The 13471-nt window shown below is 46.0% G+C and overlaps 1 protein-coding gene and 1 long non-coding RNA gene across 6 annotated transcripts in view; one reads left to right on the forward strand and one right to left on the reverse strand.

The window, feature by feature from the left end:
- Positions 1-2574: 2574 nt before the first annotated feature.
- On the reverse strand, positions 2575-9044 carry LOC110303850 (uncharacterized). Its single transcript, XR_002378971.3, has 3 exons — positions 8952-9044; positions 7425-7503; positions 2575-4016 (listed from the first exon to the last, which is right to left on the reverse strand). It is a non-coding gene; the product is annotated as an uncharacterized LOC110303850 (long non-coding RNA).
- A 1167-nt stretch (positions 9045-10211) lies between these two features.
- Positions 10212-13471, forward strand: part of Atp2b1 (ATPase plasma membrane Ca2+ transporting 1) — a 106162-nt gene continuing 102902 nt past the window's right edge. For 3 of the 5 annotated variants that reach the window (XM_029482166.2, XM_085843116.1, XM_085843117.1), the window contains exon 1: positions 10212-10405. The gene's annotated coding sequence lies outside the window, so the exon portion shown is untranslated. Of the gene's footprint in view, positions 10406-10759; positions 10987-11141; positions 11160-13471 lie in introns of those variants that run through there. The other 2 variants (XM_029482165.2, XM_085843115.1) reach the window with 2 other exon arrangements.

The following is a 13471-nucleotide window of genomic DNA, read 5'->3' on the forward strand; positions in this document are numbered from 1 at the left end:
TTTTAACAGTCCCACTGTCTTTACAAATTCAAACACATTAAAAGTTCAGTCTCTTTAAAATAGCCAATCTCTTTAAAACTCCAGTATTATAAAATTCAAAGTGTCTCAATGGCAGGGTCCTGTAAAATAAAAAATAAACCGAATACTTTCTTAGTTCAAGAGGGAAGAACCAGGGCATAGTCACAATCAAATTAAAATAAAACCAAACTCCAAAAGTATAAATAACTCAATGTCTAATATCTGGGATTTACTCACGATCTTCTGGGCTCCTCCAAAGGCCTTGGGTTATGTCTCCAGCTCTGCTCTCTGCAGCACACACTTTGTCTTCTAGGCTCTGGTTGACTCCACTCCATTGATGCTGTTGTTCTGTTGTGGTGATGAAACACTGTGTCCAAAAGCAAGTTGAAGAGGAAGAGTTTATTCAATTCACACTTCCATATTTCTGTTCATCATTGAAGGAAGTCAGAACAGGAACTCAAGCAGGGCAGGAACCTAGAGGCAGGAGCTGATGCAGAGGCCTTTGAAGGATGAATGTTCTTACTTGCTCCTCATGGCTTGCTCAACTTGCTTTGTTCCAGAACTTAGGACCGCCAGGGATGCTACTGTCCACAATGGGCTGGGCCCTTCTTTTCACCAATTTAAAAAATATTAGTTGTGTCAAGTTGACATAAACCTCTCCAGCACAATATTGTGTGTGTGTGTCTGTCTGTGTGTGTGCGTGTATATATACACACACACATATATGTATTAGTGTGTTATATATATGTATATATGCACACAGTCATTGCAGATAGAAAAAGAAGTTAATTTGAAGAGGCATTGTAATTGTTTTTCTATTTATAATAGTGACAGATAAGATTCCAAAAATCAGCATCTATTTGTGGGTATAAAAAGTATGGAGAAGGTAGCTTAAAGTCATGTCAATTTAGCTAAACATTAGAGCTCTCATCTGGTGCCCAAGACCTCTTCAATACAAGTATTCTGATTGTCCAGTACCAGGCATGAGTTACCTCGTGCAGAGTGAACCTCAGTCCAAGCAGAGTGACTGGTTGCCTCCAAAGCTGCCATGCCAGTATAGGACCAGGGAGTATATTTTCTCTGGCGGGTTGGTATGCTAGTTCATACTGTTCATAGCTGGGAAGACAGCTGTTACCTTTTCTCCCCTAGCAGCTTGCTTAGTGCCATCTATCACTACCTAAACTAACCAACAAAGGGGACATTCCTTGCCAGTGCACCTTAGATAGCTAATCCGAGCTGTTTTCATGAGACTATGATGTGCAGTTGCTACATCTTTTCCAGTTTTTCTCATGTCTTCTCATTTTAAACATGCGTGCCTACTCAGTTATGGCCATAAGCACAACTGAAGTAGTTTTGCTTGGAGGATGATGTGAACATTTAACCCAAGGCCAAGTCCATCTTCCATGCCTATTCATCAACATCTGAACCAGGCTCTTTTACCTTCTGTGCCTTTCAACAATGAAAGTGTAAGCTCACTGGAACCAAAGGTTTTCCCTCCCCATCACTTTCTGGGTATATTAGGGAAGAGCTGGCTCAGTCTCTACAATTCTGGTCTCTCTCTCTCTCTCTCTCTCTCTCTCTCTCTCTCTCTCTCTCTCTCTCTCTCTCTCTCTCTCTCTCTCTCTCTCTCATTTTCCAAAGACATAGCTCTTCGAGTGTTGAAGTCAAGGAGCACAAGTGAGGAGAAACCACCAAGTTTCTTTTCTTGGCGAGACTCCATTTGTAATCCCTTCTGGCTAGCTGTGGATGCCTTCTGAGTGGCAGGCATCCAGACACTCATAAAGGTGTATATGGGAGTTTAGGGGAGGGCACAGGAAGGCTCTTGCTTCTTATCATGAGCTCTAAGCTTTCTAACAACCTCTTGTTCCTCCAGGCCCAGCTCCTTGCAATCTCCTGATAAGGATACTGCAAACTGTCCATCAGAGGAACTAGCATCTATGACAAGTCACATTGAGGGCCTTTAGTCAACTCTTCTGTCACGTCTCTGTTCAGTCTGGCGTCCTTCTTTATTTCTCTTTATTCTGTGAGGTACGGACCATGTAAACATCTAAGTAGTATAGGCAGAAACCTCCAGTGTCTGAGTATGAGTGATTCTTTTAGGAAGCCAACAGCATTTCACCCAAATATGGAATTCTAGGAGAATTATGTCCTGGTGAACACTGAAGAAAGCATCCTTTATCTCTCCACCTATGTTGTTGTCAATACAAAGTTAGCCATCGGGCTACTTGTTTCTTTTTTTTATCATTTCGAGTTGCTGCTTTGCCTCTCCTGTCTTTGGTGTCACCTGGTTTCCTGGTGAAACTTTTAGGCTGGTTATCCTTAATGTCTTGCTTCATTGGTGCCTCTTTTTTTTTTTTTTCTCCCCAATTCTGGTCAGAAATCAAGCTTCCCTGATGATGCTTTTACCTGGTGTAAGTGAACTGGGAGGATCCAGTACCAGCCCACCATTGTGAGGCAGGGTCTAACATTACATGGTATTATATGTAGCCCATGCAGAATGCTAACAAAACACCAGAGATTCAATATTTTATAAAAAACAGAGGTTTATTTCTGCAGGAAGACCATGACCAAGGTAAGAGGACCTTGGCTTCTGGTGACAGTCAATTCTTGTTCATAAACAGTGACATCTGCATCCGGAGTTGGTAGAGAGAACATAAGAAGTCTACTTTATAAGTAAATTAGTTCTACTCATGAAAGTTCTTTAGAATTCTCACTACTTGATCAGTTTGAGGGATTAGAATTTGAACATATGAATTTTACGGGGACACAGCATTCAGACAGAACACACACACCCACTTTGCTGCTTCCATCATATCCTGCCACATGTTATCAGTAAACTTCTGTGATTGTTTGCATCTGGCACGTTTCCAGGTTTAATCGTTCCCTGGGCTAACATCTGTCTACGGCATGCCTGCTCCTCTGCCTTTGAGTTCTCCATCCCCAGACTTACAAATTTCCTGTGTCTTTCTACTCAGTTCCATATCAGTATTGGTTCCTACATTCTCAGTACCATTTATACGCACCACCCACAAACATTTGAGGAGCAGAGCTACATAATGTAGGAGGAAATCTAATCCAGCAGATCCGAAGAGACTTCATATGTAAACTCTAAAAACTTCTTACCAAAAAAAATCCATCTGCTTATGAACTGAATTGGGGCCTCTTAACATTCATGTGTTGAAATCCTTAGCGCTCACAGTGCCTGCCTGAAGAAGAGGCCTTTACACAAGTAATTAAAGTGGAGTGAGCCTGTAACAGTGAGTGCTTAACCTAGGGCCAATGTGGTTGTAAGGAGGAGAGAGATTCTCTTTCCACTCGTTTTACCCATAGTGGTGCGATGGGACGAAAAAGTGCACCATGTTGAGAAGCCCCATGTAGAGAAGTCTCATGGGAAACTCACCAGAGGCTCTAGAACAGCAAGAAAATACATTTGTGTTGCTTTAATGATCCAGTCTGCAGTATTTTGTTGGAAGTCAGAAAAAGACTCAGACACTCTATCAGGTCTATGTCCATTCTTGCTAGGAAGTTGTGCACCACATCCTTGACTCTCATGGGCTGAGGCCAAATGGTCAGTGGGGGTGGGGGGGATCTCAATTCTTAGTTCTGATAAAATGTCCTAAAACTCATATTGTTGTAAGATCACTCAAAATTTACCAGCCTTGGAAAATCTATACATGACTTATTTTTTAAACATCTTTTAAGTCCACCAATCTACTCATCTCAGGTTGTAGTTTAACTTCCTGCTGGCTGATGGTGTTAGCCAGTATGGGAGAATTGGCATTTGTGTGCATGTATCTTCTTCCCCCTGAGCTACAGCCTTTCTTCTTCCTTCTTGTCTTGTACATTCTAGATCCGACCTTCCTCCAGTTCCCCACAGGTATCAACATTCTTCCCCTGCTGCCTGTTCCACCGACACCAAAGCCCACTGATCAGCAAAGGGGCCTCCAGTGACCTGTTTTTTTGATGGCTGGTTGATTGCTTTCTTGCTACGTCTCTATCTGGAAGAAGAAAAGTTAAAGATCCTGAAAGAGGTTTCGACACAGGTTAAGAATAAAATCAGGCTGTGTGCCTAAATTTAGAATTCATCATCAGAGAAATGATCCTTCAATTGCTGTGTTCATCCATTTGAGCTTAGTGAATTGGTATTAACTTGGTACAAAATTCTGCCTAGGCCCAACATATAGTAAGTGCTTAATAAAAGTAGCTTTGTGTAAATGACTAGATGAGCTATCACTTTAATACTAATGCCTTTTAAATAGAAGATTTCTTGTTTTCCTACCTTAGTGACTTCAGGTCAGGCTCAATAAATACTTTGTAAATAAACCAGCATTTACTTGGCATCAAGGGACTGAAGTCATGGAGTGGGCATACATTGTCATCATGATAGAACAATGCTAAAGAGCAAGGATTTACTATTAGAAATAGGCAAGATGAACATGGATAAACCCTGAACATGGTGGCATATGTATTTGCAATCCCAGCACTGGGAAGGAACTGATAGGTAGATCCCTGGAGTCTGATGGTCAGTCAATCTAGCCTCATGGGCACACTCTAGGCCAGTGAGAGAGCCTGTCTCAAAAAAACCAAAGTGGAGAGCCCTTTGAAGACAGACAACAGAGATTCTCCTCTAGCATCCACATTCAGGTATATGTGAAATCTCACACACATGCACACACACGCACTCACGCACACACACACACATGCACGCACACAAAGAAAAGAGCATTCCACACAACAATCACCTAAAGGGACTGTCTACTCCAGAGAGATCCAACAAGAAATTCTGACCCAGAAATCTGCATTGCTTACCAAGGTAATTCTTTACTATGGCTCTTCTTGAAAGGAGATGTACAAAGGAGACAAAACAAGAACAGAATCAAAGCCATTTTAAAAATTACATGAAAAATAAGCTAACAGAATTTTCCTGGTGATAGATTGTATCAGAGATGGTAGGGCAGAAAGATATGGACCTGAATTCTGGATGTCTATGTTCAGCTGCTGCAACATATCACCATTTACCTCTAAACTACTACTACTTATTTAATTCATGTATATGAGTCCAATGTGGCTCTCTTCAGACACACCAGAAGGGGACATCAGACCCCATTACAGATGGTTGTGAGCCACCATGTGGTTGCTGGGGATTGAACTCAGGACCTCTGGAAGAGCAGTCAGTGCTCTTTCCACTGAGCCATCTCACCAGCCCTACTCTAAACTTCTGAAGTGGGGCTACAACGTGCAGGATTTCCAAAGGCTCTTATGCTGAAGGCTTGGTCCCACAACTGTACTCAAGAGTGACTAGATCATGAACACTCTAAAGTCATCAGTGAATAAATTCATCAATGTGTCTGTAGGTGACTGGGCTATAATAAAGTCAGGCCTACCCTGAGGAAGAAAGGCACTAGGGAAGCAGAGCATCTCTGAAGGCTGGGTCTCGGTTCCTGGCCTGCCTTCCTCTCTCTTGTCTTCCTTCCACCCTATGCTACCTCTCCTCCAGCCACCAGGAAGCAAACAGCTTTGCTCTAGCATAGACTTCCCACTAGGATGTCATGCTTCAACATGGCTTAAAGCAGAGGTTCTCAACAAATGGGTCATAACCCTTTTGAGGTCTCATATCAAAGCGCTTGCCTATCAGACACTTGCATTATGATTCACAATCAGCAAACTTCAGTTGCAAAGCAGCAACAAAATCATGTTATGGTTGGGCTTCACCTCAGCCATAGGAAGGCTGAGAGCCACCAATAGAGCAATGGAGACCAGGGACTGTGGGATGAAGGCAGGAGGGTAAACGGCTCTTCCTGTGTATTTCCTCCTTTGTGTTTTCAATAGCCAGTTAACATAACCTGTATTCATAAAAGCCACTGTTAATAATCCACTTTTTTTTGGTTAATGGTAGCTAAAATCATATCTCATCTAGAAAATCTAAGATATTCTTTGCTGGAGAAGGCTTAGACTCTATCAGTGAAATGAAGTGGTGACCTGTAGTTAAATGTGCTGCGCTTTTAAGATAATCACAAATAGTGTCTTTCTCACAAGCAAGTCATTATGTTCTATTTTTATCTGTCTGACTAAACAAATCAAATGTGCATTTTTGTAGTAACGTTTACTCTTGGATAAGACATAAAGAATGAGTATTTCTGAATAAGGACATTGCTTGAGCATACACTATACACCAAATACTGTTTTTCAGATGTGGAGATAGTGGTGTACACACCTGACACTGAGGAGAAAGATGAAAAGAAAAGTGGGACCTCAAAGTCAGCCTGGGCTACCTGTAAATTGCAGGCCAGCCTCAGAACCAGAACCTTTCCAAAAACAAAGAAAACAACAGAAAAGCAAGAAATGAAAACTGTACTGAAACTTTACGTAACTCTTTCACCCAAGGTTTATAACCGTATGATGCATCACAATTCATCATTAATAATGTGAAAAGCAGTGAGTTCTAATTAAGGGACATGGGAGTTCTCAAAGACCATCAGTACATGCCTGAATAATAACAGTGAGAGACATGATTGTAGTAAAACTAATTCTCAGGTAATGTTCTGAGAATTTTTACTGTATTTGTCTTTTCTATTAAATTATGTGTGTCTTTTATGGTGCAAGAGAGATCAAAATGTCCCATGGGAATCCTTCCTCATCATTTAGGTATGGTCTGTTTGTTGGGCTTTAGAATTGGGGGGTCAATACTACATGCCTAAATTATACAGTATTTGAAGTGGGAAAATGCCTTTTCCATAGAAGGTACAATGTATGTAGGTACTCAGCAACTCCTGTCAAATAGCATCCATTGTGTTTTTCAGATATAAAAATGTAATGTTATGCGAATTGAAGACTCTGTTTTAGGCTTACTTGTAATTTGCTCCATTTAACCCAGCAAATGGAATTGATTTGTTACTAATAGGTAACTTTTTTTGTGTGTGGGTTTTCAGCTAAGTAATGTTTATCTGTCTGTCTGTCTGTCTGTCTGTCTATGCCCAGGCTAACGGAAATTTGAGAAGGTATATACTATGCTTTAGGAAGCATTTGAAATCCCTCCACCTCCTCCCTCTCTCCACTCCTCAGTCCTCTTGTCTTACAATCAGGACTGACATATTCACATAGAAAAGTCTATTTTGGGAATGCATCTTGTTTTAAAAACATAGTACTGTTGGCATATTCATCTTGCTCCAATGCTTAACACATATGATACTTTTTAAAATAATCTATTTTTATTTTATGTGCACTGGTATTTTGCCTGCTTATATTTGTCTGTGTGAGGGTATCCTGGAGTTATAGTCAGTTGTGAGCTGCCAGGTGGGTGCTGGGAATTGAACCCTAGTCCACTGAGCTATCTCCCCAGCCACCCCCCCCCCAACACCCACCCTGTTCTGTTAAAGGCAAGGTCTTCATATGTATTACAGACTGACCTGGAATTCTCTATCCTCCTGGTCTTTGCCTCCTGAATGCTGGGATTATGGAAGTATGAATTCATGCTACGCTGGGATCCTGAAGAGAATAAAGAGCCTAATGTTTCTCTTCACATTTAGTTACATTGGGGACTTTCTGCATGAGTTACACAGCTTGAACTAACCAATTGACCAGAGAGATGTCAATACAATTACACCATTAAAAGGAAGGAAAGGACGGCACCTATGAAAATCGCCAAATATGTTATTGCCTCTTCAATATAACACCAAAACCAGTCACTTCTGTATCTGAAAGCACGTTTACAAAACTACCCTATTAATTAATAGAAAATTGTCTTGTGTTGCTTTTAATGTATACTACTATATCTCCAGATCAATTAAATTCATGGGATAAATTAAGTCCAAGATGAAGATGATACGCTCATATAATACACAGGGGCATTTCTGAGTTCAGGCAGTTCCATATTTTATAAGGAAAGGTGCTGAAGGATGAGCGCTAGCCCAGGACCAGGGGACTTGCTGGACACCATGAGGCTTCAGTCTCATCTCTTATCTCTTGCACCAGAGGAAAACAAGAAACCCTAATTAAGCAACTCAGCATTTTTACATAGAAAAGTAGGTCATTTGAGGAGGTTTCAGGATGAAGCCTTGCAGGGGGGGGGGGGGAATTGAACTTCCTAAAGCTCAGTTGCTTCTATACTGGTTTCAGCTTTAATTTTGTATCTGAAGCATAAAAACACACAAATCAAATATACAGTACAATTACACTGGCTATCTGAGAGCCAGTTTATCATATATGCAACTCACATGAAGTGCACACAACTATGTTCTGGGACATACATGTTTTCACTTGTGGGTACATCTTTCGATGCCAATAAAATTTTCATTGCAATCATGTTTTATAGTAAGGAGTTTCAGTGATTTTTCATGAGCGTACACTTTAAGAACATGCATCTTGTGAGTTAGAATCGCAGCAAATCCACAAAGTGAACAGATTCTAGTTTAGTCTATTATGGGTTTTGCTGGAGCAGCATGCAATGATTCACTTAATACTTTAATGTCAAATTCTTGATTAAAATAGAATGCATAATTCAATTTTCTATGGGGACTTCCTTGGAGAAAAGCTGGGAAGTAGCCAAGAGTTCATAAATGTGTCTGAGTTATTCTAAAAGATACTTCGGGTGAGAAAATACTGGAAATTACCTAAGTGAAATTTAATTAATTTTGTTTTTCTAATGGTAGATTTGAAATAGTATCAGGAAGGGCTATTTATTGTATCATATCAACCAATTCTCTGTGATAAACAGAGAGAGAGAAATACCCAGTGCCAGTTTTACATGTCAAGGGCACAGCTCAGAGGTTGGTAATGTCTACCCTAGTGGAAGATATAAATGGAAAAATTATTTTCAGCAGTTTTATCATGGAAAATTTGCTTTTAAACTCAAGTATTTTCTTTTCAAGCCTTTATATTATTTTAAAACAAATGCTACCAGACAGGGAACATACATAATGCAGTACTTGTCTTACCGGTGTGCTTTTGAGAAGACTATGAAACTACCAATTCTTCCATTTCAGCGTTGAAAAAAACAAAACACAACACTACAGATCACTTTTCTTGTTTTTTTTTTTTTTTCTCAAGCTAAGTGATACTGAAAATCACTCGGATAAGGTCTAAATTGTTTCAGGGGAGGTGGGAACCTTTAGTTCAAGCAGAGATTACAGAAGGATAGGACAGGAAACACATCTTTAAATGTGTGGATACAGTCAAGATTCTTTTTAAAAGTAGATATAATGACGAGCGGTTTTCTTTGAACTGGTTGGACCAGAGTCGGCTACCTTTTACCATCTAAATACTGCACGGTACTCTCATGATTTTTTTTTTTCTTGTGTCTTTCTCCTCGGGAAAGATGAGGGTAAGACTTAAGTATTATGAATTAAAGACCCATTAGCTCGCCACAGGTAGGAAAAAAAAAAAAAAAAAAAAAAGCAGCAGCCGCAGCAGCAAAGCCAAAAGAGAAACACGAGGACTTCAAGCGGACCTTGCGAGGCCTGCTTGCACCGGCTAGAGGACACGGTTTGGGCGCTGCAGCGGGGATCCCCGGTGTCTGTGACCGGGCCAGCGCGCCTACAGGGCGAGTGGGCTCTCTTCCCAAAAGGGAAGACACTTTGGCTGTCGGGCGAGTGCGTCACCGTCCGGGACAGGAGACAGGTCCGCTAGGGAGTGGGCGCCGACCTGCTCTCCCGTCCGGTACCCCGCATCGCTTCCACCCGGGGGCGACTCGAGCGGGACCCCAAGTGAAGGGCGTCCCACTGCGGCGCCACCCGTCACTCCCCGGCTTCCTCACATTGCAGGAGCCGCCTGGCCGCGCGCCCAGGCACCGGCGGTTGACGGACGGAGTCGCCGCCCCCTCCTCCCCCGCCGCCCCCTCCCGCGGCCCTCCCCGGCCCCGACACGTCATGGAAACACAGACGTCAGAGCCCCGATGGCCAATCGGAAGCCGCCGCAGGAGGGGAAGGGAGGGGGCGACAGCGCAGGAGGGGGCGGGGGCAGCCGGGAGCCGGGCGCGCAGGGAAGGAAGAGAGGGAGGGGCGCGCGGAGGCGCGAGTCGCCCGCCCCGCACTCCAGGCCACCCTTTCCACGCCGCGCGCTGCAAGTTCTGATCCCCGCCGCCTCACCCCACCCCGGGCGCGCGCTCGCCAGGCGGGGCCGCGCTCGCCGGATCCTCCCCTTAAACGCCCTCTCCGGGAAGCGCCAGTCCCGGTCCGAGCGGCGCTACCTCCGCTCGTGCGCGCGCGCGCGTCCGCCCGCCCGCCCTCAGGCTCCCCGCGGGCCGCGTCACGTGACCGCGCCCAGCCAAGGCGGCAGCGGCGGCCGCGCGAGCATCGGCAGCGGTGGCAGAGGCAGCGGGAGCAGCTGCGCTGCCAGCGTGGAGCGGGAGGCGTGGAGGTGTGGAGAAGAAGGGAGCGTCGGACCGGAACGGGTGAGCGCCCTCCTCCCCCCCTTGCCTTCTCGGGCGGTCTCGCGGGTCACCCGGTGCACACCGGGCCCCTGCCCCGGAGCTAGCCGTAGCCCCTTGAGCTCCGCCGTCTGCGAACCGGTGTCCCCGGACCCCGCCCCGGGTTGCACCCCACCCGTTGCTGCTGTTGCTGCTGCTGCTGTTGCGGACGCCGGCGCGGGGCCGGTTGAGCTGCTGTGCGGAGCGCGGCGCGCCCTGAGCGCGGCTTTGCGGAGCGGAGGAGGCGGGTCCTGCGGGGACGCGAGCGGCCACTCGGCGGCCGCCGGGCTCTGGGCGGGGGCCGGCCGGGCGCCGCCTCCTCCTCCTCCGCCGCCGCCTCCTCGCGGTGCAGCGTGAGTAGGGAGCCCCGGCTGGTGGACGCCGAGTCTCTGGGCTCCGCCGCCGCCTCCTTCTCGAGGTGCAGCCGCACCTCCGCGTGGCGCCCCGAACCCAGCGAGCCGGCTGCGGGCACGTCCCGCGACCCCTCGCCGCCATCCCCCGGACCCACCCGCCTAGCTTTCCTTGATTCTTCCCCTCGGAAAAAAATGGTTCCCGCTGCGGGCGAGGTGAGTGGCGGCCGGTGGCTGCCCGCGGCGGGGGCGGCCACCTGCGGGGGAGGCCGGGTGGGGCGCGCAGGGCGCGGCGGGGGTCCTGACAGCTGGGCGCGGGGTGGAGCGCGGCGGGTCCCCGCGAAGTTGGCGGCGCCGCCGGGGTTCGCTCCTGCTAGGAGACCGTAAAGGTGAGAAGGCTTCCTCTCCGCGCGCCTCGGCGCCGGGTCCAGCGGTCCCGGTGGTTTCTCGTCTACACCCGAGGGCTCTCCGACTTCGCGGGGCTGCCCCTGCTGCCGCCACAGCCCGTCTGAACACCGGTCGCCCCTACCCCGGCGTGTGGTGACCTTGAGGGCAGCGGTGCCCCGGCACTCCCTCTTCCTGCGCCCCGGGAGGGTCACCTATTTAATCCCTGGCTTGGGCCCCCGGGAGGTACTGCCCGTGCAAGGTGAAGGTTTGTCGTCGGCCCCCCGGAGAGGATGGTGTGATAGATGCGTGTCAGACAGGACGGTGACTCCCGGGGAGTTGGAGAGCCGCCTGGACGTTCTCTTCAGGTCTTGAGTCTGGCCCCCCAGGATGTTCACGGGTGCTTCCGATTCATGTTTATGTACTTAGTTTAAAAGGGGGAAAATCTGCTCTGTCCTCGGAAAGGATCAGTAAGAAGGAGGGTGGCATTCCTATTGCGGGGGTGGGGGGGCGCGGAGGTGGCGGGGGCTTCTTCTCTATTTCATCTTGCAGGAGAATTTTGTGTCTTAGCTAGTTAGCGACCCCTGGGTCTGCGCCTCGGTCTCTGCCCAGGTTGGTCTCTGTGCACATTTCAGTCACCAGTTTACTGCGGGACTCTAGCATTGGGAATGCTTTTGCTGTTGCGGTGATCGGACCCCCAAGGGGAAGCTGGGGCTGGTCTGCGTGGGTAAAAGGGTCTGCAGGACCTTGGTAAGGACGCGAACCTCCTCGGTAGGCTGTTTTTTTTTTTACCCTTCCTAGGGGTTAGAGCGCTGCAGACAGCCACCTTTGGCTGCTATGCATGCTACTTTTCTGGGTTTATTAATAATCTAATGACTCCCGTCGGTATCGATTGCTGTTCCTGATAAATTAGTTATATGGATTTTTTTTTTTCATACGAGTGGAGGTATATGCATGTCTGGACTGTCTGCCTTTCAACATGGAAGGCTTTGTTGTGCTTCACCTCCCCCACCTGAGGACAGTCTTACTTTAAAATAAGGTTCTTGCTCCTCAGCGTAGGTGTATTTTATAATAATAAGTACTTGTAAGGACCTGGTTTGTACAAAGCGCTCATAGGGCATCCCTTTGGATAGTGGCCCATTTGAGTGAATGGAGAGCCTTCACTTGCCCTGCCACCAGCTTTCCCTAGGGAGACTCCCTGTCCTTGTGTGTGGCAGAGCCGGATTGGGGGAATTAAAAGAGGGATTGGAAGGGGGAGAATCTGCTTTTTGTACTTGTATGTTTCATTTATCACCCCTCCCTTTTTTTCCCCTTCCTGGTCAGTTCAAATTTGAAGTAAATAGAAATATTTTTTTTTCTTGTTGAGAGCTTTTGAAAGCTGGTGTAGGAAATTGGGCCTTTTAAGCCATGTTTTCAGGGAGATGTTTTACTTTCTACCTTGCTTTGGATAAGACAGTTAAATTGCTGTCATAAAGGGTGGATCTCTGTCCCGATTTTGGCTTGGGTGTAACTGCAAAGATCTTTGAAAAGTAACTGTTATTTCCTACCATATACTCTGCAAAAGTGAGTCACATTCGGGTGAGCTGAGGACAGAGCGCCACCTTTGATCTAAAATTTTGTTATCCCCCCCCTCCCACCCCCGATCAAATGATGAAAATTAAGAGTACGCCTTCATAACGCTGTCGTTCTCAGCGGTGTGCCCCTTTAGAAGTAAGAGGGAATATGTCTTCATTTTCTGTATTCTATAATTTCTAGACCTTAAGAGGAATTTCAGCCACTGTATGGGAAACTACGGTGTTTTGTTTTTAGTTGAGGCTTGAGACCTTACATGTCATTCTGAGATGAGGGGAGGAACAAATTTTGACTCTTGTTGTTAATAAAATAAGAGGATATTGATGGTCTGGATCAACGGAGGGGTGGCAGGTGGTGCGGCAGTGTTGTCCACGTTGTTTAGCCATTCTAGCAAATTCCAGTGCCTACCAGCATGGTAGTACTTAGACTTTTTTTTTTTTTTTTTAAACTGCTGAGCTATGAACAGGTTACACAATAAACACTGAAAATTTAGTAAAATTATTTTTCTGGCCTGAATATGATATAGTAACTCCATTTTTTTTTTTCATTAGCTGTCTTCCATTTACTTGCCTTTCATGGTCTCACTGAGGGCATATCATACCGTGCTTTAAGATCATCTCGAATGAGCACTTTGAGCAGGGATACTTAGACTCAAAGTTGAATGGAAACCATGTTGGAGAATGTGGCTTCTGCACACGGTTCCCCTCAGATGCATCTCATATTAAAAATAAATGGGATTTTTCAG

This window comes from Mus caroli, unplaced genomic scaffold, assembly GCF_978045245.1.
Source record: "Mus caroli unplaced genomic scaffold, Mus_caroli_1 scaffold_9, whole genome shotgun sequence".
Classification (NCBI taxonomy): domain Eukaryota; kingdom Metazoa; phylum Chordata; class Mammalia; order Rodentia; family Muridae; genus Mus; species Mus caroli.